We start from the raw sequence: 24,385 nt of genomic DNA, 5'->3' as shown, positions 1-24,385 counted from the left end.
TAATGGACAGTAACTAACCCTTGTTACGCCTAAGGAACTAGAATTAAGCCACCCTTTTGTCTCTGCAATGCATATTGAAAAGGTACTCCCAGCAAGCGGTAGGGTTGGATGACCCAGGATTTAGATGCAGTGACATTGAAGGAACATTTCTAAGCCAGCATGGTGTGCTTAGGACATCTTTCCATCAACCTATTGTCCTTGTCCTACTGGATAGTGGAGGGGCTGTCAAAGAAGATTTAGTATGTTGTTCACAGTATAGAATGCAATCAGGGTCCAGGTGCTGGAAGCAGTATATATTTATTGACTACTTCTAGCACTTTGCTGATTTTTAGGAGGTGATGAGATGGACTGTTGGTTAATTTATATTTGTTGTGAATTTGGTGAATCCTAAACTCAGTGTGACCTTGTATCCCCCATGGAAGAGGAGTTCAGTATCAGCAGTGACACCAGCAAACAAGGCGACCAAGGGTGACAACCTCAAGATGGTTCACAAAACAACTTCTATCACTTCTTTTACACCTTTTTCTTTCAAACTTGGTTCTGCTGAGGAATTTGCATTCTTTCCAGCAGAGACTCAAAGCTCTTTGCATACATTTCAAGAACTAAGTCTTCCCAGTATGCTCTCCCAGTAAGCACAGGTGGCAAAAATTGGGGGGCTTTATGGGAGACAAGTCTGGTCAGTTAACACTTTTTACTTTATCCCAACCCAGTAGTGTTTTGGATGAAGTCAGATGCGCTAGAAAGACTTGTAATAAACAAGGTGTTGATAGGAGCAGATGGGAATGCAGAGTTAGGGTTCGTCAGATCAGTCCCAATCTTAGTGAATGTAGGATAGGCATGAATCACAGAGCGGCCTATTCCAGCTCTTAGCTTATAGGTTGGTATGTCTGGAAACAGAGTTTCTGTAGACTCTTCTACTGCGAATCATGCGTCCAACATCACCATTTCCTACCCAACATTCCTTTTGGGATGTTGCTACGGAAACTAGACAATATTCCTCTGGCTGCAACCAGCTTTGGCCTTTCCTGGGACAGCCACATTTTCACTGTACAGCTCAGACTGGGACTCTGTTAAGGAAAACCATACCTATCTTCCGTTCTTCGGGCCCCATCAGTGAAAATATCCAGTTCATTCCCTATCTTTCAAGGCTATTGGTCTCCAGACCCTCCGTATCTCAGATGGACTTGATCCTCTGATTGGCAATGGTCCTTCTCCCTTAGGCTCTTGTTGTTGGCTTTTTTCCCACCTCCTGGACACAGCCTTGGTCTCAGGCCACTTTCTGCAGGTAACTTGTAACAGCATTTTAAGACCTAACTGGGTTGAGGTGGTTGTGATAGTGGGAGCCACTGACCTTTGCAATTTTGGCCTCATGAGCAGAACTGGGCAACAGGACATAAAGGAGCCTATTATGACTTAATTTTTCTGGGCCAAAGCCTTTCCAGTTAAGAGTCAACATCCTTAAGAAGAAGGCATATGGAATATCTTTATGTGTGAAAAATCACTTTTGTTGGAATTACGTCAGAAAATGCGCGATTGCTCTCCGATCTTGGCAAGCCATTTGCAAATGTTTTGTCACCATATGGGGAGATATCATCAGTGCACCCTTCACATAAATAGGATGGAGGTCTACATGTCTGTTTATAGAAAACCATGCTACTAGGAATTCTCTTGCATGCCGCATGTTTGCTTAAGCCATTTATAAGCCAATGCGGGTAAAATTCCAGACAACGCACAGAGATTGTCATGCAACCAATCAGCAACAAGACCTCCACCCTATGTCACAATTGGGTTTCCGTAATGACGGCCAATCAACTGAATGTGAGTATATAAAGGCCAAGCATTCAGAGAACACATCAGAAGTGAACAACACACTGATGATGTCTCCTTGTATGGCGATGAAACGTTTGCAAATGGGTTGCCAAGATCAGAGAACAACTGAAGCCAACCACCACTCTTGTGCAACACACACACACAAAATGCTGGAGGAACTCAGCAGGCCAGGCAACATCTACATAAAAGAGTAAACAGTCGACTTTTCGGGCCAAGACCCTTCATCAATACCACTCCTGATGAAGGGTCTTGGCCTGAAATGTCGACTGTTTACTCTTTTCCCTAGAGGCTGCCTGGCCTGCTGAGTTCCTCCAGCGTCTTGTGTGTGTTGCTTCGATTTCCAGCATCTGCAGATTTTGTCATGTGATTATTGCATATTTAATGATAGAACTAGGGGCTGTCATACGTCACCTTTGCCCATCACTAAAACACAAACATCAAGTTCAGTTCATTGTCATTCAACCACACACATGTATATTGCTAAATGAAACAACAGTCCTCCAGACCAAGGTGCACGATATAGTCCATATATCTTACCATCTACAGATTCACAGCCAGAATCTCTTCACTGCCCTGGTGTTTACAAGGTGCTGCTGTTAATCTGGTTAAAACTTACTCACTGTTTTCACAGTTCTGCTTTCGCCTGTGTTGCTTGCAACAAATATTTGACAGAAATGCCCACACTACACCTTCAGGTCTGCAGTAAGCACTTAACAGCCCTTGCGCAAAATTAAATCGCTGAACAGATAGTAGATGATTAGACAAGGTGTGAGGTGCTTGGAAATCCACAGGATTTAAGCAGAAGTGACTTTCCCTGGAAGAGCAATTGCAAGCTACAGGGCTGGGAGCTTGAGTTGCTGAGTACATTGACTGTTACTGGGTACATCGACTCTGTGGTTTTCCCTTCCAGTTTCTTGAACGACCTTCTCAGGTGAGTCCCCGTGAGGGTTCTGTGTTCCATCAGCTCTGAGCTGTTTCCTGTAGAGCAGATCAGATGGCAGCTGCAAACTTGATAATCAAACTTTTCAGTATCCCCCTCTTTTCCCCCCTTAGGGGAATAAAATCTGCTTCCCAAATTCCCAGAAGGAAGTAAGTCCCTGTCTGACAAAAAATTGTTCTTGGTGACTTGGAAGGAATATCCTCACCAGCAGTGACATATCCTCGATCATGTGACTGGTCTGGGTGAGGGGGTGCACAAGCTTGAACGATTTCTGACAGATATCGTGTCAGAGTACTGTGGTACCTCAGTGCCCCTCCCATCCTCAATCTATCAAGGGATCAAGAAGCCACTTCCAGGAACCTCCTGGTCCTCTTACTCTCATCTTGGTGCAGGTGTGTGCCAAATTAAAGTGTCTACCTACTGCAGTTTGGCCAATTGCTAGTGATATTTTCCACAGCTGGAATTTGCTCCATGAATTCTATTGGTTGACGTAAATTTTTCCCCTGAAGGGGTAGCAGGGCAATGGATTTCATTGTACTTGGTGAATGAAGCCTACTTGCCATCGACGTGGACAAAGTTTTCTGTGTTTTTATGATATCTGTGGCTTGAAAGGGTGTGTGTGTGTGTGTGTGTGTGTGTGTGTGTGTGTACACGCCTGTGCAAGTCATAAGCCTAATAATGGAAGGTTTAACTCAATGGTAAGTTCTAAGCATTACAGATGCTCTATAAAGTCGGAGAAGGGTATATCTTCACCCTCCTCAACTGCAGCTAATCTTCTGGCTTGTGTTACTCTTCCTCTAAAAAGGCAGGCAAGGTTACCCCAGCCAAAGGGAATATTGTATCTGTTTTCTATCTAGGATAGATAGATAACATAGAGCAGGGGCAGACATGAGGAACTGAAGGCTTTCTGCTGTACAAAATTACTTATTGCACCTGGATGTCAGACCAGCAGACCAGCACAGACGAGGGCTGGTGGGCTTGCCCGCAACCCCCAGCCCGCCAACCCCAGCTGGGTTAGTGAGTTGTCAGTGGGTCCTGGAGTTAGCTCCGTGCAGGCAGGAGGAATGAGATCTAATAACCCCCTGGGTTTGCGAATCCAGAGTCTAAGGCCTACCATTCAGGGTCCTATCATCAGCAAGTCTGGAGTTTGGGACCTGGTGTTCGGTTTGCGAATTGGTGAGAACAGAGTTTGAGGCCTAACGTTCGGGGTCCTGTCATCAACAGGCCCGGAGTTTGGGACCTGGTGTTCGGGTTGCAAATCGGTGAGAACAGAGTTTGAGGCCTAGCGTTCGGGGTCATGTCATCAGCAGGTCTGGAGTTTGGGACCTGGTGTTTGGTGATCAGCAGACCTGGGTTTGATGCCGAGGGTCGAGTCGGAAGTTGAGACCCAATGGATGGAGTCCCGGGTCAGTGAACCTCTGTGAGCCTGCTGGAGTAGTCGACAGTCTAATTTTGGCGTTTCGAGTCCGCTGTGGCCAGAGGCGGAAGAAGACGTCCTATCTTGAGGTTAGAGGACTATATGTGTGCCTGGATGGAAGGGATGAAAGGGGCTTGTTTTGTTGCTTCCTGTGCTCTGTGTTGTTCTGCTGAGCTTTGCGGGCCTGCTATGGTGGTGCCGGAATGTGTGGCCTCAGCACACCCTCGGGTGCATTGGTTGTTAACGCAAATGATGCATTTGACTGTAGGTTTTGACATACATGCAATAAATAAATCTGAATCTTGAATAAACTTGAATTATGGATTGTGGGTAAAGGACAAGGAGTGAAACCGAAACTGAAGTCATGCAAACACACAAGACATACTCATATAAAACACACATGTACACACATAACACATACAAAGGCATTACAACAAGATGGCGCCCACCTTCAAAGTCCATTGGGTTTGTGGCTCAGACTAGTATTTTTTAGTTCATAGGGATGCTTTTGGGAAAAGTGTGCAAGGTTGGGGGTCAGATTAAGGTTTAAGGACAGGCAGAGTACTCCACGTTCAGAGACCAACAATCACCGAGGATGGAGGGCCGAGTTCCGTGGATTCCAAGTATGATTGCCAGTAATCCCCAAGGGTGGCAAGCTCTGGGGTCAGAGGTCCATGGTCAATGAGTCCCGGGATTTGAGGCCCAAGGAGGTTGGTTGGCAGGTCTCGAGAGTAGAGGCCTATGATGAGTGAGGCCGGAGGCCAAAGATCAGTGATTGAGGCCTGAAGGGCAAAGCCCCTGGATCAGTGTGTCTGGAGGGTGGAGACCCGATGTATGAGAGTCAAGAATGGGAGTATGGAGGACTGGAGGCAGCCTGCCCTGGAGGCCGGTTTGTGTCTGTGAGTGACTGGGTGGGAAAGGGGGCTTGTTTTATGTTGTTGGTGTTAGTGCTGGTTTTGGTTTTGATGTTGTTGTTGCTGAGTGAACATTTTGGTCTTACTATTTTGGCATTGAACTGTGTTATGAAACTGGCAGATTGTTTTGTTAACAAAAATGACACACTTCACTGTTTTGATGTACATGTGATAACTAAATAAATCTGATCTGATAACACACTTGAACTCTCTTCCCATCTCCCCATCCCTCTCCCATCTCTCCCACAATCACCCCATTTCTCCTCCACTCTCCCCCTCTGATATCTCTCACTTCAAACTTTGTCTCTCTCACACTCTTTCTCCCTCTAACACTGTTTTTCTTGCACTCACTCTCACTTTCTCACTCAATCTCTCTCTCCCTCTCACACTGTCTCTCTCTTTCTCTCACACGGACTGTCTTTCTCTCACTTTCTCTCACTCTGTCTCTCTCTCTCTCCCACTCTGTATCTGTCTCTCTGTCTCACTCTGTCACTCTCTCTCACTCTCTGATTCAATCTCTCACATTCCCTCTCTCACATTCTGTCTCTCACTCATTCTCTCTCTCAGTCTGCCTCTCTCTCTCTCACACACACACACACACACACACACACACACACACTCTCCCCCCATCTGTCCCTCTCTCACACACTCTCTCATGTTCAGTCTTTCTGTCTCTCTTTGCCTCTCTCTCTTTGACTATATCTCTCCTACTGTCCCTGTGATTTTCTTTCTCTCTCTCTCTCTCTCTGGCTCTCACTCTTTCTCTCACACACTCTCTCATACTCTCCCCCCCCCTCTCTCTCAAACTGTCTCTCACTCTCTCACTCTTTCACTCTTTTTCTCTCTTACATTATCTATCTCTCTTTCTCAACCTGTTTCTCACTTTTTCTCTCACATTCACTCTCTCACACTCTCGCTCTCTGTCTCTCTCTCTCACACACACTCTCTTGCACTCTCTCTCTCCCCATCTGTCCCTCTCTCACACTCTCCTGTCTCTGTCTCTGTCACTCTCACACTTTCTCAATCTGTCTCTCACACTTTCTCTCACACAGTCACTCCTTCACACACACACACACACTCTCCCACTCTCTCTTTCCATCTCTCACCCTGTATCTCTCTCTCCTCTGACTGTCTCTTGCTCTCCCACACTGTGTGAGTCTCTATAACTGTTTCTCCCTCTCAAACACTCTGTCTCTCCCAATCCTCGTCCTTTTCTCTCTCACACTCTGTCTCTCTTTCTCTCACTGTTTCTCTCTCACTCTCTCTGGCTCTCTCTCACACACACTTCCTCTCTTTCTCTTTCTCTCACATTCTCTGTGTCTTTCTCTCTCACTCTCTCTCTCAGCCTCTCCCTCACTCTCAGTCTCTCAAACTCTCTCACTCTCAATTGCACACTCTCTCTCAGTCTTCCTCTCACTCTCTCTCAGTCTCTCACACTGCCTCACACTCAATTGCTCTCTCTCACTGTCTCTCTCTCATGCTCTGTCTCTCTCTAACAGTCTGAATCAAACAATCTGCCTCTCTCTCTCTTTTAATCTTAATCTGTCTCTCTCTCCCACTCTCTTTCACCCTCTCTCACTCTTTCTCTCTCACACGCACCTTCTCTCGCACTCTGCCTCACTCACTCTCTCTCAGTCTCCCCCTCACTCTCACTCTCTCACTCATTCTGTCTCTCTCTTCCCTCTCTCACATTCTCTCACTCACTCTCCCTTCTCTCACCACCCTCCCCCTCAAACTTTGTCTCTCTCACACATTCTGTCTCTCCTTTTCCCTCACTCTCTTTGTCTCCCTCTCACGTTGACTCTCTCACTCTATCTCTCTTGCACCTTTTCTCACTGTTTTTCTTATTCTGTCTGCCCCTTTCTCTCTCACTCACTCTGTGTCTGTCTCACATTCTCTGTTTCTCTCTATTTTACTTTGACTCTGTCACTGTCCCTCCCTCTCATTCTGTCTTGCTTTCTCACTCTGTAACTCTCTCTCATTCTGTAACTCTCTCTCTCATTCTGTCAACCCCCTCTCTCACTCACTCTCTCAGTGTCTCTCTCACACTATTTCTCCCTTACTCTGTATATCTCTCACTCACTTACTCTCTCCAGTCTCACTCGCACTCTCACTCACTCTCTCACTCTGTATCTCTCACTCTGTCTCTCTCTTGCTGTCTCCATCTCTCTCTCTCTCACTCTGTCTCTCTCTCATTCCATTTCACACTCCCACACATTTCCCTCTTACACTTCATCTCACAATCCCTACATTCCCCCTCACTTTCCCTCTCTCACTCCCTCTCTCTGTCTCTCTCATACTCATACTCTCTCTCACACACCTTATTCTCAAATGAGTTCTGACAAAAGATCCCTGGCCTGAATTGTAAAGTGTTTCTCATGTCACTGATGCTGCCTGACCAGCCGAGCACTTGTACTTTTTCCTCTTGCTGTTACTGTGAATATTTTGTTCAGTGTTGGTTTGATTGCTTGAGTTCTTGGTTTGTGCTTTATAATACCATTCTTTTTCATTACAAACGTTCTGCAGTATTTACTGTGAGAGATCTGGGAATTTGTAGACAATGTGAGAAAATATATCCTCGTTGTGATGCATTGTCGAGCAGTGTGCTTCAATTTATAACAATGTTGTTTGCATTTTCCAATGTCGTATTTAAAGCAGGTTCTGTTGACGACCTGTTTTAGCAGCAGGAGTAAATTGATTATTTTTAGCTATTTTCTGGAAGCAAGTATTTACCTTGAGTGAATAAAAATAGAAGTGGAACAGAAGATAGTCCTGATACTTCACACAAAATACTCTGCAGATGCTGGGGTCAAAGCAACACTCACAACACGCTGGAGGAACTCAGCAGGTCGGGCAGCATCTGACGAAGGGTTCCGGCCCGAAATGTTGACTAATCGTTTCCACGGATGCTGCCGCACCTGCTGAGTTCCTCCAGCGTGTTGTGAGTAGTCCTGATTCTTCACCTTTCCAGCAGCCTGAACCTCTGGTGATGTCTTTGTGGAGTTTACGCGTTTTCGCTGTGAGTGTATGTGTTTCCCCTGGTACTGTATGCCCCAAGCATATCTGGTTGATAGATTACTTAGTTTCTGTAAATTACCCAATTTCTAGGAGAATCAGAATGTGGATGGGCATGTGAGAGGGCATATGTTACTGGGAAAAAAGTGGGAAGTGGGACTGCTGGGCACGGATACAATGGTCAGAATGGTCTTCCCGGTCATAAGGAGATGTAATGTGAGCAGTTTAAGTGTGGGCTTCATTATGCAAGCTAGGAAAACAGCTTTTTCAAATGGAACTGCCGTCATTCATCTGCTCAAACTCAAGGAAGTTGCAGGCATTGCTCCAAAGTAGGATTTACTGAGGAATGCGGGGCAGGCCCTGTCTTCATGCGGAATCAACATTCAAATATTGTTCAAAGCCAGATCTGGAACAGGATCCACACTCCCATTAGCTTCATTGGATTTCTGATCCTGCGGATTTGGAGGCTAAAGGGAAGTCAAATTATTTCCATAGTTGCTCTGCTTTAATTTAATGTGTTTAATTATTTCTGTGTTTTTATGTTTTCAACTAAATTAACTTTTTCATTTTGCAAGAAAGTTCAGTTTTAATTACTTTGATTTTTATTGCTTTGTTGAAGTCCCTTAATGTCAGAAATATTTAAACACTGTTGTATTCATTGACTGCTGCAAAATCAACAGATTTCACAACATATGCCAATGATATTAAACCTGAATTTGATTTGAGAAGAATCCAGCTCAGCCTAGGGTTTGCCAGCTGTCAGATCTTATCAACAGGGCTTTGGCTGTGGAGCTCTCTACTCAATGTTATCTGTGGCTCTGTCAGGCTCCAGAATTTGCCACCACACCTGAGGATGTGGTTAATGTGCAGGCTCCAGTCCAGTGAGATACAACTCTGAAAAAAAAAACAATTCTAAACAAGACAAAACTGGTTCAGTTTTGAATATTTTAGAAATTGCTTCTTCCCCTCTACCATCTGAATTTTGAATGGTCCATCAACACTGCCTATTTTGTTTTCTTTTTGCACTATTATTTTTGTATCTAACTATCTATCTATCTACCTACCTACCTATCTATCTATCCCTTTACTTAATGATACAGCATGGAGTAGGCCCTTCCAGATCTTTTAGCCATGCTGCCCCAGTAACCTCACAACCCTGATTTACCCTAACATAATCACGGGACAATTTACAGACCAATTAACCTCCCTGGGATGTCTTTTGGACTGTGGGATGAAACTAGAGCACCTGGGGAAAACCCACACATTCCACGGGGAGGACAGGCAAAGACAACCATCACAGAACGGCGCTGGAATCGAACTCCAAACTCTGGAGCACCCCGAGCTGAAACAGCATTGTGTTAACCGCTATGCTACCGTGAGGCTAAATCACGTGGCGAATCCGGAATCGCATCAAAATTTGCACACCGGCCATAGTCCGGCTGTTTTCCAGAGCTGAGTTGAAATTCAAGTAACTGCTAATGATTTTGGGATGTAGTGACTCTGTGACACTTCATCTGAAGTTCTGGAGACAAAAACCTCTAGTATTCTAAAACGTTTGTTTTTTTTTTGGAAAACTGTTAAATGGACCAGGGGTAAGTTAAATAGCTTGTTGACATTTTTATGACCTTCCCTAAATTGCGTCTTATGCTTGAGACTGACTGCTTGTAAGGAGTGCTGGCTGGCTAATTAGGTGCCCACAGGCATTAATGTTTCTTTCTCTTAATAATTTGGTGCAGTTGGGCGCCTTGCTTCAGAGAGCAGGTCGACTGTACTGGGGTAAGACTGGAGTCAAGCATTGGCCAAGTGGATAAGGATGACAAATTTACTTTTCTGAAACATGGCAGAACTAAATTTTAAGCGTTTCCCGCAATATGACCACTACAAGGTCATGTTTACTGATACTTGCTCTTTATTCTGGATTTATTTACCAAGGGCTATAATTTCCCAACTGTACACTACTTCTCACTTAGAACCATCTGATGGGATAACTGCTACTCATATTTCTTTCCTGTAATAAGAATTTCTCACCGTCGCCTGAAAAATGTAAGCTATCAGTATAGTATTGGAGGGAACAGAAATATACAGTGGGCAATCCTCACTGTATCAGGTGTGACTCGGAAACAAAAGCACAGATTGTTAGCCTAGGGCACAGAACATCAGATTTACTGCATACATTAAGCTAACCCTCAGTCCATTACTGATTCAGTTTTGCCCGGGAATGTTTTGGAGCGCTGGGAACAAGCTTGAGTTAAAACAACTGGTAGCAGCTAAAACGAAACAAATGTCAACTGCCGACCAAATACAGATTGTTCAGAATAAAATGATCGAATGCAAACAGCAGTAAAAATAAGCACAACGTCCTAGAAAGGTGGAACTAGCAAGAGCAGAGTGGAAATTGGGTGCTGTGCTGGAGCTGAAATATTCAGTTTGATGAGTCAAAAGTCTACTTTTTGTTATGTACACAATTGTGTGTGCAGGTTTAAAGGGAAACTTATCCATAGCAACATTACAGGAACGCAACATCAGATACACGGAACTCAAAAGATAAACATTAAATTATACAACCTTTGTACAAGAGAGAAGCCTGCATGAGTTTTCTCCAGATGACCTCGTTTCCTCCTACATCCAAAGTTTGCAGATTGTTAAGTTAATTGACCACTGTAAATTGCCTGTAGAGTCTGGATAATTGGTAGAATCTTAGAGAGTTGATGGGAATGTCGGGGAAATAAAATGGGTTAAGGTAGGATTATTGGACAAATGGATGCTTGATGGTTGGAGTTGACATATTGGATGGTGGGGATTGTTTCCCTGAGGGAGGTGGCAGGCAGGTGAGAAGAGAAGGGGTGAGCCCCGTCCGAGTAGTCTTCCACCTGAAAATGAAACATCAATTTCTTTAATTCTACCCATTACTCCCTTCTCCCTCCGCCCTCTCTTTGTCCATCCCCCATTCTGGTTGTCCTCTCAGATCCCTTCCCTTCTAATCCTGGTGAAGGATCTTGGCCCGAAACAGCAATTGCGTATCCCCCTCCGTAGATGCTCTCTGACCCGCTGACAGGGAGAAACAGGAACTCCTTTATCCTTGAAATTGTTTACATCCAAAGTTTGCAGGTTGTTATGTTATGATTGTTATGTTTAGGTGCTGGTGTTTGGCCTCAAGAGATAGCAGTAACTGACAGAGTCATACTGGACTGATCCTTAAACCGCTGGGCTTAATTAAACCTGAACACTCTCAAGGCAGCAATGAAATAGATGCTCATTGATAGCCAAAGTCTAGTCATTTCAACTTTTTATTTATTGTTTATTGTTTATTGAGATAGTGTGGAATAGGCCTTTCTGGCTCTTTAAGCCGTGCAGCCCTGCAATCCCCCGATTAAATACTATCCTACTCACGGGACAATTTACAATGCCCAATTAACCTACTAACTGGTAGGTCTTTAGACTGTCGGAGGAAACCAGAGCACCCAGAGGAAACCCACGCGGTCACGGGGAGAACTTACGGGCAGCGGCAGGAATTGAACCTTGGTCACCTGTACAGTAAATAGTTTTTCTAACCATTACGCCACCGTGCCGTCACATTTCAGTTCAGTTCAGTTCCCGTTTATTGTCATTTAGAAATGCGTGCATTAAAAAATGATACAACGTTCCTCCAGAATGATATCACAAGAAAACACAGGACAAACCAAGAATAAACTGACAAAAGCACATAATTATAACATATAGTTACAACAGTGCAAAGCAATACAGTAATTTGATAAAGATCAAATCATGGGCACGGTAAAAAAAAGTCTCAAAGTCCCGATAGACTCATCATCTCACACAGGCTGCAGAAGGGAGGAACTCTCCCTGCCATGAACCTCCAAGCACCGCCAACTTGCCGATGCAGCACCATTGGAAGCACCCGACCGCAGCAGACTCTGAGTCCATCTGAAAACTTTGAGCCTCCGACACAGCCTCTCTGAGCACCATCCTCTGCCGAGCGCTTCGGCCCCGCCCCGGTCACCAAGCAACAAGCAAAGCCGAGGACTCGGGCCTTCTCCTCTGGAGATTCTGTACCACACAGTAGCAGCAGCAGCGAAGCAGGCATTTCAGAAGTTTCACCAGATGTTCCTCCGTGCTCTCACATCCATCTCCATCAAATCAGGATTGTGCACGGCACCCTACTTGACAAATAACAGACATCACCACCGGAGTGGCCGCTGTTTAGATCAACTGTTCACTTAACTCCATTGATGCTGCCTGCCCTGCTGAACTCCTGCAGCATTTTATGCGAGTTACTCAAGATTTCCAGCATCTGCAGAATCTCCTGTGATTATTACTTCTTCCCGATCAGAATGTTGGAGTGGACCAGTGAATCTGAACAGCCTCTCACTCTAAATCAGTTCAACAGTGTCTGCTTGAAAGAGTGCCTGGACTAACTGAACATTTCATTCAGATATTTTTATAAAGTGAAAAAAGTAAGAAGGATACCTCACTGTTAACTATATTCCACTTGCTCATCCTGTTGCTTTGAAGTCATATTTCATTTTGATGGTATGATGTTCAGCAAAGAAAGGAGAAATATTGTCTTAGGAAAGCAATTTTTTTTAGTGACTGGACAATATTCTGTTCTGTGGGCCTCACTATTAGTGATCTAGATACCAGAAAATAAAAGACGTCTTCTAGGTCAGAGTGCTGCGAGGTTCACTTGCTGGATGCAAACAGGGTAGCAGTTAACCTGAAAGTACATCAGGTTTAAAAACTGGAAACAGTGAGAGAGGCAAGGAGGAAACCTTTGAGACTAAAATCTGCCTCATTAAAAATTAATCTTCACCTTATTAGTGGATTTATCCTTTGTTCTTCCCTCTAGTACTTTATCGATTCAGAATTATTATCAGGAATACCGTTGTTCAGAGAGCCATATGGAGAAATTTCTGATTCTATAGATGGAAGACTGTAAATAAAAGAAAAACCTGCAATATTGATCAAAAAGCAACACAACTAGTCCTAGAATGTGGATTAACTGCTTCTGCTCTTTCCTTCTTTCTACATGTGGTTTAAATCCTTTCTCATTTCTCAGAAGGGGTGAGGCAGAGGCCAGCTGGAGCTGCACACTGACTGGTTCAGCTTTGGCCAGCTACTTGTGTTGTTAATTTACCTTACTTTTTTTTCTATTGTTGCTTTTGGCACCTTATTTGTTTTTGTGCTTTTTCAAGGAAAGATGTAGCTCAAATAAGCAGAGAGAATGAAGAAAGTATATTATAGTGCTTATCACCATGAAAAGTACCTTGAGCAACTTGGTATGCTTTGCTTCTTCAGTACACTGATAGTAGTGGTAGCAACTATTGCAGTGTTTGGGAAACAGCACTAAGCTGAATAAACAATCTTTTTTTTCCTTTCAAGTACAGTCGAAGGATCTGTGATTTTGACTGAATTCCCTGCATGGTATGTTGAGGCTTTAGAGTATAACAATGTAACACTGCCTAAACATTGCCCTGGAATACTGAAACACTCACCTTCAAAAGTTTTTTTTTTAACTTTTGCTGCCAGTTTTCACCCTGCTTGCAATTTCACGTGATCCAATTCTCTTTTTTTGCCTTTCAAGAATTCTCTATCTCTATCTCAGGAAGCAGGCTAGTGATCAGTGTGCATGACAAACCCATTGACTTGTGCATCTTTCATAACCACTTTTCTTCCACCACTTCTCACAAGAACTCCATTGCATTTCCCTACTTGTTTTAGTGATGGCACTTTCCACACTAATGCCTCTAGAATGTCTTCCTTAGTTTGGTCCTCCTGCCAGCAGCTATGGTTGACAGAGCTTTCAATTGGCTCTGTTTCACTTATGGTATTTCTGCTCTGATTCCATCGCCTCTCCATACCTCATTCCCTATATCCTTATCCTGCATCCTACTAACCTTCACATGCAACAGATCAATCCCTATTGTTTCTGATACATTCAATATGATACCACCACTGGACACATCTTCCACTCCCTTACCATAATCATAAACTTGTCCAACAGTCTGGAGGATCTATAATCTTCTGTAACTCACTCATTTACTCTTTCATCTCTAGCAACCACTCTCCTTCTTATGCCATTTTGCAGTGTATCTAACACTTCTTCAATGATGTTGCCTTGACTTTGGGGTGAAAAGCAAATACACATCGGATGATCATTTTGCAGGACACCCCAGATACGTGACTCTAAACTTCCAGTCAACTTAAATAATCTCTCCCTGGTTCTAACGCTCTGTTTTCATGGTCTTTTCATGAATTCCAATAAGCATAAGATCAAGAAACAAGTTTCACTGAGTCACATTACATTGCTCAGGACTCAACACTGGTTATCTGAAATTGTGGAAATCAATTTTTCCACTTTCCACCAGGACTAACCAGTTCAACATCAATCTACAATGTTGGCCATTTTTCTCTATCCATAAATAATGTTGAACATTTCTAGTACTGTTTTTCTTTCTCCTCTGTTCTTATTCATTCTCTTCTATCAGGTCTGCTGCATTGAATAAGCCTTTCTCAGTTGGTACTACCACTCGTGTCCTTCATGTCCATCCTATCACAGACATTCCCTTTGTTCTCTTCACCCCTCCCCATCTTAAAGCATGCTTGATTTCTAACTTTTCACAGTTCTGAAGAAAAGTCAATGACACAGGACATTTTTTTTCTCTCTTGCTGCAGATGCTGAACATTTTCAGCATTTTCTCTTTACATTTGACTTCACACATTAGATCAGGCTTTTCATTCACTGCCTGATAATGGGAGTGCTACTGATAAGACTCACAATGAGCTACTATTCTTACTGGATTACTTGGCAACAGATGTCTTGACTTCAAATTTAACTGTCAATTTTTCTTGATGGAGTTTATTTCTCTAAAACATCTCTTTCCATCCACTTTCCCCACTTTGTATTTCCTCAATGAGCCTTGCTGAAAGAGATATGCTAACCCAAGAAGAATGATAAGATTGATTGTTCAGCTATGTCAGAGAGCTTTCTTTTATTCTTTTAAATAAAGCAAGTGTCACTGGTTTGACCAGCAATTTTGGTCTGTCCTCAGCTGTCTGTGAAGTGAATAACTTACTATAGCAGGGGTTCCCAACCTTTTTAATGCCATGAAACATGCCATTAAGCAAGGACCCCAGGTTGGGAACCATTGCAGAGGGCTGATGATGATGATGACGTCGATTCAGGCCTGAAAGGCCAGCATCGGGCATTTTCATGCCTTACAAGGCGCAGATCAGAAGGCTGTGTGGGGCGCCACTCCTCGCACAGACATTTTGCAGTATTTTTCTTTATTTTATGAGGTCAAGTTGCGAGCTCAACACTCAACCCGGCACGGATGGAAAGCATACTTGGGAGTAGCGCGACTGGATTCGAACCCGGGAACCTCCGTTCCGGAGTCCGGCGCTGATGTCACTGCGCCACCACCAGAGGGCTGCTAAGAATAAAACACACTGAGGTGGGGTAGATGAGATAATGGAGAAGTATTTTCATCCCAAAAGGATAATATCAGAAAACAGTGCTTATTTTTAAAAGCAATCCTCTGGCTGTTTCATGAATGCATTAACAGGTATTTTCTATTGGTTCCAGAGCTTGATGAGGGTGGAGTGCCGTGGGAAGGGTGTGGGGCAGGTGGCGGAGAAGGAGTGCCGGGGCAGGGAGTGTCGCAGGTGCAGACACGCCCAGCCCTGAGACACCAGGCAAGGTCATTTGATTCCAAACAATTGGTTTATTGATCATTACAGAATGTCTCTCTGGCGTTCCCACTCCTTCCTCTTTCCCCTCCCATTTTTCCTACTGTGATTCCCCTCTCCCTGTCCCCTTTCCGACTCTCAGCCCACAAGAGACCCATATCAGAATAAGGTTTATCATCACTCACATATGTCATGAAATTTGTCTGTTTTTTGCCGCAGCAGTGCAGTGCAATATATCAAATTGCCACAGTACTGTGCAAAAAAGTCTTAGACACCCTCCCTATATCTATGTGCCTATCTATTTAAAATGGTCCACTTCAAAGTCTGAAGAAATGCTTAGGAATAAACTATGCAAACACGAGGAATTCTGCAGATGCTGGAAATTCAAGCAACACACATCAAAGTTGCTGGTGAACACAGCAGGCCAGGCAGCATCTCTAGGAAGTGGTACAGTCGAAGTTTCAGGCCGAGACCCTTCGTCAGGACTAACTGAAGGAAGAGTGGGTAGGAGATTTGAAAGTGGGAAGGGGAGGGGGAGATCTAAAATGATAACAGAAGACAGGAGGGGGAGGGATGGAGCCAAGAGCTGGACAGGCGATTGGCAAAAGGGGTATGAGAGGATCATGGGACAGGAGGCCCAGAGAGAAGGAAAAGGGGGAGGGGGGGAAAAACCCAGAGGATGGGCAAGGGGTATAGTCAAAGGGACAGAGGGAGAAAAAGGAGAGAGAGAGAAAGAATGTGTGTATATAAATAAATAATGGATGGCGTACGAGGGGGAGGTGGGGCATTAGCGGAAGTTAGAGAAGTCAATGTTCATGCCATCAGGTTGGAGGCTACACAGACGGAATATAAGGTGTTGTTCCTCCAACCTGCCTGTGGCTTCATCTTTACAGTAGAGGAGGCCGTGGATAGACATGTCAGAATGGGAATGGGATGTGGAATTAACATGTGTGGCCACTGGGAGATCCTGCTTTTTCTGGCGGACAGAGCGTAGGTGTTCAGTGAGACGATCTCCCAGTCTGCGTTGGGTCTCGCCAATATATAGACGGCCTCATCGGGAGCACCGGACGCAATATATCACCCCAGCCGACTCACAAGTGAAGTGTCGCCTCACCTGGAAGGACTGTTTGGGGCCCTGAATGGTGGAGAGGGAGGAAGTGTAAGGGCACGTGTAGCACTCGTTCCGCTTACACGGATAAGTGCCAGGAGGGAGATCAGTGGGGAGGGATGGGGGGGATGAATGGACAAGGGAGTACGAGAGAATAAACTACCTGTTGGCCCAAAGTCCTATCCCAGTCTCTAAATGTCAGCTTCACCCTCAGTTCCTTTGCTCAATCATCTTCCCTTGGGAAAACATTGATCATCTTGATGACTCTTGTTGCCCTGATTGGCCAGCAGTATTCTTGTGAGATCTGTTTGTTCATTGTTGATCTGAGGAGTTAAATCCATGAGGTCCTATATGGCTCCTTTCTATGCCATAGTGACATTGACCATCAGATTGTTTTGATTAGTGGTTAATTTTAAAATCTGGAGGAAAAAAACAAGTTCTACTATATTTTATCCTCAGCTAGGTTGTCAAATAAACATTGAACCTTTCAAACTTGCAAACCAGTCATGTGGCCTGTGGAATAAATCTTCAAGCTATGCATAATATATTCGACAAAATTACGTTTCAGTAAGCAGAGAGAAACAAATAAACAGATACCCTAGTGCAGGGGTTCCCAAACTTTTCTTATGCCATGGTCTGCTACCATTAGCTGAAGGGTCTGTATCCCCCAGGTTAGGTACCCCTGACCTAGTGCTTGCTTGATGAAAATATCTTTTTGGTTTTGAACCCTGTCTATCTCTACCTCTGTGAACTCCTACCAAGGCACTCCTTTAATATTAGCATCTTGTACATCCTCTATTTTTGAATGCTCCACTACTAGCCATTATTAACAGTTGCACTGTCAGCTTCTATGCCCCATGCTCCAAATATTTTTTTTCTTTCTATCTCTTTGTCTATTTTTTCCATTTCTAGATTTCCTTTAAAATCTACCATGTCCATCCACTACCACAACATAACGGGCTCCTGAATTGGCTGTGGCAGGCTTCATGGCTGTGGGCTCATTTTCGTGAACTTCAGTTCTGAATGCTATTTGCTTAATTTTATTGTATGCACGGTTTTCTTTCCCCTCTGCACATTAGATGTTTGGTGGTCTATTTTTAAAATGGATTCTATTGGGTTCTTTTGTTCGTGGCTGCCTGTAAGGAGATGAATCTCAGGGCTGTATATGGTGTACCTACTTCAATAATAAGTACACTTTGAACTTTGAACTCTTATCTCTTCCTGCAGCTTGGTCTCCAATTGAGTTTAATAACACTCTTTTGAAATATAGGTGGTTTCAGATAATAAAAGTCAAAATCGCTGATGCTACTCGGCAGGTCAGGCGGCACCTTTGGAAACTGAAACAGAATCAATGTTTGAAGTTTAAGGCCACTCAAAAGTGGATGAAAGACTCCTTTCACAGATGCTACCTGATGTGCTGACTGTCCCCACCATTTTCTGTTTTCTTTCTGTTATTGGAGATTAAGGGTAAATACATTTGCTGTTGTCAAACTTTCATATAGAATTCGCATCTATCTCAAGATGCATCACCCATTATGTTTAAAACTAGTTTCAACTGTAATTATCTACAATCATTATTTGATTAATGATATTCTTAGACGGAAGGTTTGTCTGAGGTATGGGTCCAGGAGTTACTGACTCAGGATGTGCTTAGTTATAGGCATAAAAATTCTCAAGTGGACAGTTAACCAGAAGATAGATCAATATTGAGTAAGGTTCCTGTTCATTATTGTCTGTCACCCAATTAGCCCAAGACATTTTGTGCAATAATCATGTCTTGAAAATAGAAACACTATGTCATTTTTTTGCATTGTCCCTCCTATTCGTAGGTTGGGGATACCAGTGGGAGTGGCATGGTTAATAATGGCCTGTGCCAGTGGTGGGGTTGCGGTGGGGGGGTGGGGTGGTGGTGGTGTTAGATTTGGAGCCATGGGCAGTAGGAGAAATGGGATCTTGAGGGTTGTGAATATGAATGAGTGGTGGAGGGTGGTTATCATGAATGCATTTGGATAGGGTAACAGTCAGAGAGTGAATTGATGTTTGCCTTATGGAGGTGGTAGGAGAAGTGATGCAGGTAATACTCACAGTGATGGTGGTGCATCAGGGTGGGACGGCAGCGAAGATTGATACGACAAACCCAACAGTGCTTGTCTCATTCAAGTAACATGGTAATGGATCTTGACAGCATTGTTATGACTTTTGCAGTGTAGGGTGCAAATACAACTCAAGAGCCATTCCACACAATGGAATGCAGTACAAATAATGTAAAAGCATGCATTTCATATCACTGTACATGCCAGAATCCTGTGTGAGTGTCGGCAGATATGTGTGGAGAAAGTGGGAAGAATGTAGCCACTGTATGATTGGGCAGAAGGGATCTAATTACATATAGTGATAGGGTTCAAGGTTAAGTTCTTTTAAGCAGAATGCAAAAGCACGGTGGCGTAGAGGTCAGCACAACTCTTTACAGTGCGAGCAACCTGGGTTCCATTCCCACCGCAATCTGTAAGGAGTTTGTACATTCTCCCCATGACCCTGTGTTCCGGTTTCCTCCTACATTCCAAGGATGTACCGGTTGGCAGGTTAGTTGATCATTGTAAATTGTCCTGTGATAAGGCCGGGGTTAAATCAGGGGTTGCTGGGTAGCACAGCTTGAAGGGCCGAATGGCTGTGCTGTATCTCAATAAATAAGTAAATAAAATTTCTAGCTGTGGATCTTTAATGCCAGACTTCTGATTGTCATAGAGCCATAGACCACGACCACAGCACAGAAACAGGCCCTTGAGCCCATCTAGTCCATGCTGAACTATTATTCTGTCTAGTCCCATTGACTTGTACCTCTCATCCGTGTACTTATCCAATCTTAAATGTTAAAGTTAAATCCCCATCCACTGCTTGTGCTGGCAGCTCGTTTCACACTCTGGGTAAAGAAGTTTCCCCTCATGTTCACCTTTCACCCTTAACCCAAGGCCTCTAGTTCTAGTTTCACCCAACCTCAGTGGAAAAAGCCTGTTTGCATTTACCCTATCTATACCCTTCATAATTTTCTCCTTTGTATTCAGGAGTCTCTTTTCCAGACATTAACACAAGGTTTTGCAGAAAGTGAAGTTATGAGACGGTGAAGTAAAACTTTGCCCCTGGTGTTACAGATGTGAAGTCAACTGTGTAATAATAATTGCATTCAAACATACCAACACATTCTTGGCTACTTGTAAAGCTCTTGCATCAATAGTTTACCACTATATCCTTCAACTACTGTCAATATTTGTCTAAAATATCTATATTCAGGCAATGTTCAGCTTGGGTAAAGGTAATGACTTCTTGCTTCAGCTCTTTAGAGCAAATTTCTGGACTTTCAATGATACAGTCAACCTCTAGTCTGACAATATTATAAGTGAGCGAGGAGGGAAAATAAGAAACCTGTAATGTGGCCAAAGGCTTTCAAGTAATTGGTTTAACATCATCAATTCCATGTGACCGGCCCCCCCCCGCCCCTGCCCTGCATAGTAGGTGAGTCAAATGTTTAAGCAACACCAAACTAAGGAATTTTGCAGTTCTGTTCTTGTGCATTATCCTGTTCTAGCAAAGTGAGAAGTGCACACTTGGACTGCTTAAAGAAGAAATTTACCTTCAACAGAGCAGGCAGCAAGCCTCCTCAATATAGCTGAACCAGCTTGGGGCGGCTCCTGCTCACTGGTGTTTGGATCTGACCAGGAGCTCAGATGTGCGACTCTTGTTCCGCCTTTGATTTCAGTGCACCCTGGAGAGGTTTTAAAGACACGGTTTGTGTCCTCCCACTGCCAGCTCTTACCGGGCATGTCGCTTGCTGTCGGCTCCAGTGGCAAAAGAACCGTAAGTTTATTTGTTTGGGTCAAAATTACTTTTTTTAAACTTGCATTCTGATGCAGGAGAAAAAAAAATCTTTTCGGGAGTTTAGAATGTGCAGTGAAATATTTTAAATTCATGCATGAATCTTTCTCTGGGATAGTGCTGCTACCTCTTGTGTAATAACACCCATTCCTGCATTTATGGAAGACCATCCAAAATTTCCTAATTAAGCCCTGTGCAGCATTGCTCATTTGTTATTCTGTGAGTTGTTTTGTGACTTTATTTCCCAAACCAATGGTAGAAATGCAAACACATGGGCAAAACCGCCAGTGTTGCAATGTATTAAAAATAATGAGCATCCCTAATGATTCAATGAGCATAGCTGATATGTAAACTTCTGAAGTAGACCGCCAAAGTTATATTGCCGGAAAATTTCAAGGTAGTGTTAACAATGACATTAGTGATAGCCATCCACGGATATGGTGGGGGAGAATGTAGGGTTTATCTGAGATTTTAAAGCATGGCTTGCAGAAGCATTCGGAGTCATACAGTACAGAAGCAGGACCATGGTGACCAAAATGCCTATCCAAATTAGTTCCATTTGCCAGCATTTGGCCCATATCACTCTAAACCTTTCCTAACCATCTACCTGTCCTATTGTCTTTTAAAAGTTGCTATTCTACCTGTCTTACTCTTGCAGCTCATTTCATTACACACTCCTTCTGTGTAAAAAAATGCTTCCTTTCAATTTACTATTAAATCTTCCCCCTTTCATCTTAAGCTATGCCCTCTAGTCCTTTTCTACCATACACTGGTAAAAACACTGAGTTTATTCATCCTACCTATCGCCCCTCATGATTTCATACATCTCTGTTAGATCCCCTGCACTCTGAGGGAAAATAGTCCTAGACTGTTTAACATTTCCCTATGACTCAATCCCTTGAGTCCTGTCAATAACTTTGTAAATCTCTTCTGCAGTCTAATAACATCTTTCTTATAGTACAGTGACCAACACTGAACATAATACTCCAAGTGTGGCCTCACCAGCACCTTGTATGACTGCAAGATAATTACCCAACTTCAATTCTCAATACCCCGACTGACAAGGGCCAACATGCCGAAAGCTGACTACACCACCCTGTCTACCTGTGACAATACTTTCAAGGAACCATGTACCTGAACTTCAAGGTCCCTCTGTTCTACGACATTCTCCAGCACCTTATTGTTTCCTCTCAAAATCCTACCTTGATTTGACTTTCCAATATGCAATACCTTGTACTTATCTAAATTAAACTCCACCTGCCGTTCCTTGGCCTGCTTGTCTAGTCTATCAAGATCTTTCTGCAGTTTTTGATAATCTTCTTCACTTTATTTTAGCATAATGTACAAATCTACTAACCACCATACCATCATTCAGTCCTCTTATGTAAATGAAATTAAAATTCCATTGATCTAATTTGAAGACAAACAGCAGTATTATTCCTTGAGTATTGGTCAATGCTCAATCTTTAATCAACTTATTTCTTGGTAGTTAATAGTGTTATTTTTGTGCCACACAGTTGGCTACTCCCACATGGGAGGATTTCACATATTTCATTCTACAAGCAAAGGTTGTCGATAAAGTTCTGTTAAATATCCTGTATGATGGTCCCTTAATAACAAACACAACAGCTTCTAAAACAGAAAATGCTGGGAATACATAATGGGCCAGGCAACATTTGGCTGGTGAATCAGTCTGCTGTGATGATGACTTTCTAACAGAAATGGGAGAAGGAGAGATCATGAGTTATAACACAAAGAAATGGTGGTGGGGGGGGGGAGAGAAAAATGAATTATATGAAGAATGGCAGATGAGATTAACTGCTCAGTGGGAATGGTACAAAACTTTTTGGTCTGATAATGCAAGAAGAAACCAAGCAAAACATGCAGCTTGAGGAATTGCTAATAGGAACAGTGGAACCTTTGTTGGAAGGAATTGAATTCAACCTAGAGTCTAGAAGGCTAGAGTGTGGGATGATGTCCCTTGAGTTTACATTGTGTATGGAAAGCCCAGGACAGAGAGGGAGTGAAACATAGAATTAAAATGAATGGACAATCAGAAGTCCAGAACATTGGAGTCTAAAAACTTTCACCTCCTTTCTACCTTGAAAGGAAGACCCCTTACTTTTAAACAGTGATTACAAATTCAAATCTTTCATATAAGGAAATGTCCTCTCCACATCTGCACTGTTAAAGGCTCCAAGAGTATCACATTCAAGATCAAAGGAAAGCAATTGTCTACTCCTTGATGAGAAGGGCAAATAAGAGTGATTCAGTGAACAACCTGATGCTCTATTGAATCGTACTGATTAAGAAGACCACCAGTTTTAATTCGTTCAGCTGATTGAAATAGGGTAACTCTTTTATAATGCCAGTATGATAAAGAAGAAAATACATTCGTGTGATCTTTGTAAAATAACTTCTGCATGTAAAAGGAGAAAGTCTTGGACTAGTATTTTGCCTTTGTGGTTATCACAACCAATGAGGTAATTTTAAAGTGTAGACACTGTTGTAGCAGACAGGGAAAAAAAAACCCAGCCTATTTGTGCATTGTAACAGCACCATGATAGTTATCAGATAGCCTGTTTCTCTATAGTTGCTTGAAGGATAGATATTCGCCAGGACTGTGGAGACAGGTCCCGTGTTCTTCTTTGTGCCATTTATTATATTCATCTGAGAGTTCATACAGTGTTTTTATACAAAGGTTAACACTCAGCACTGCCACATTACTGAATAGAATGTCAGCCTGGAAATGTGTACCCAAATCTCTGGATTAGGATGAGCTCACACCCCTCTGTTACCATAGTTGAGGAGTGCGATGTATGTAACAGCCTTGTTCATCTGTTTGAAAAGCCAGTGACAATGTCGTTGGCGATTATATTTCCGAGGTTTCCATGCAAGGGATTTATTTAATTTTGCTTGAGTGTTTGCAGAGACTTTGACAATTTCTGGCACTTGTTTATTAAACATACTAATTTTTGTAGAGCTCCTGTCAGAAGGTAGAGAAATGTTAGTTCTGAGGAGACATTTGCAAAATGTCATTGGCGTTAGCCTGATAGTCATCTCTTTACTAGAAGCAATTAGGTACTTAGGAACTTTCCACATAATGTATAATTTTGCTAACACTGCCTGGTTCTTAATGAAGAAAACAAATTATAAAAACAAGAAAGACTGCAGATGCTGGAAATCACACACACACACACACACACACACACACACACACACACAAAATGCTGGAGCAACTCAGCAGGTCAGGCAGCATCTATGGAATTGAATAGATGGTCAATGTTTTGGCCCAAGATCCTTCTTGAGGACTGAAGGGAACGGGGGAAATGTCAGGATAGAAAGGTGGAGGAGGGGAAGGAGGCTAGCTGGAAGGTGATGGGTGAAGCCAGTTGGATGGGAAAGGTCAATAGCTGGAGAAGAAGGAATCTGATAGAAGAGCAGAGTGGAAAGGAAGGAGGGGACCCAGGAGGAAGTGATAGGCAGGTGAGAAGAAGAAAAGGTCAGAGTGGGGAATAAAGGGGGGGGTGGAGAATTATATACAATGTATACATATTATATACTATATATTTGCTAAGAGGAGGAGAAGGCCACTCAGCTTGTCA

General features: G+C 43.2%; 1 protein-coding gene across 7 annotated transcripts in view; it reads left to right on the top strand.

Annotated features, from left to right (window-relative positions):
- The first annotated feature begins 2,672 nt into the window (after positions 1–2,672).
- LOC140209773 (WD repeat-containing protein 72-like) overlaps positions 2,673–24,385 on the top strand; it is a 360,805-nt gene continuing 339,092 nt past the window's right edge. For 6 of the 7 annotated variants that reach the window (XM_072278225.1, XM_072278229.1, XM_072278227.1 and 3 more), the window contains exon 1: positions 20,438–20,762. The gene's annotated coding sequence lies outside the window, so the exon portion shown is untranslated. Of the gene's footprint in view, positions 2,762–20,437; positions 20,763–24,385 lie in introns of those variants that run through there. The other variant, XM_072278224.1, reaches the window with a different exon arrangement.

The sequence above is a fragment of the Mobula birostris genome, chromosome 14 (genome assembly GCF_030028105.1).
Source record: "Mobula birostris isolate sMobBir1 chromosome 14, sMobBir1.hap1, whole genome shotgun sequence".
Classification (NCBI taxonomy): domain Eukaryota; kingdom Metazoa; phylum Chordata; class Chondrichthyes; order Myliobatiformes; family Myliobatidae; genus Mobula; species Mobula birostris.
Note: the sequence above shows the minus strand (reverse complement) of the source record. Positions and strands in the feature narration are given on the sequence as shown.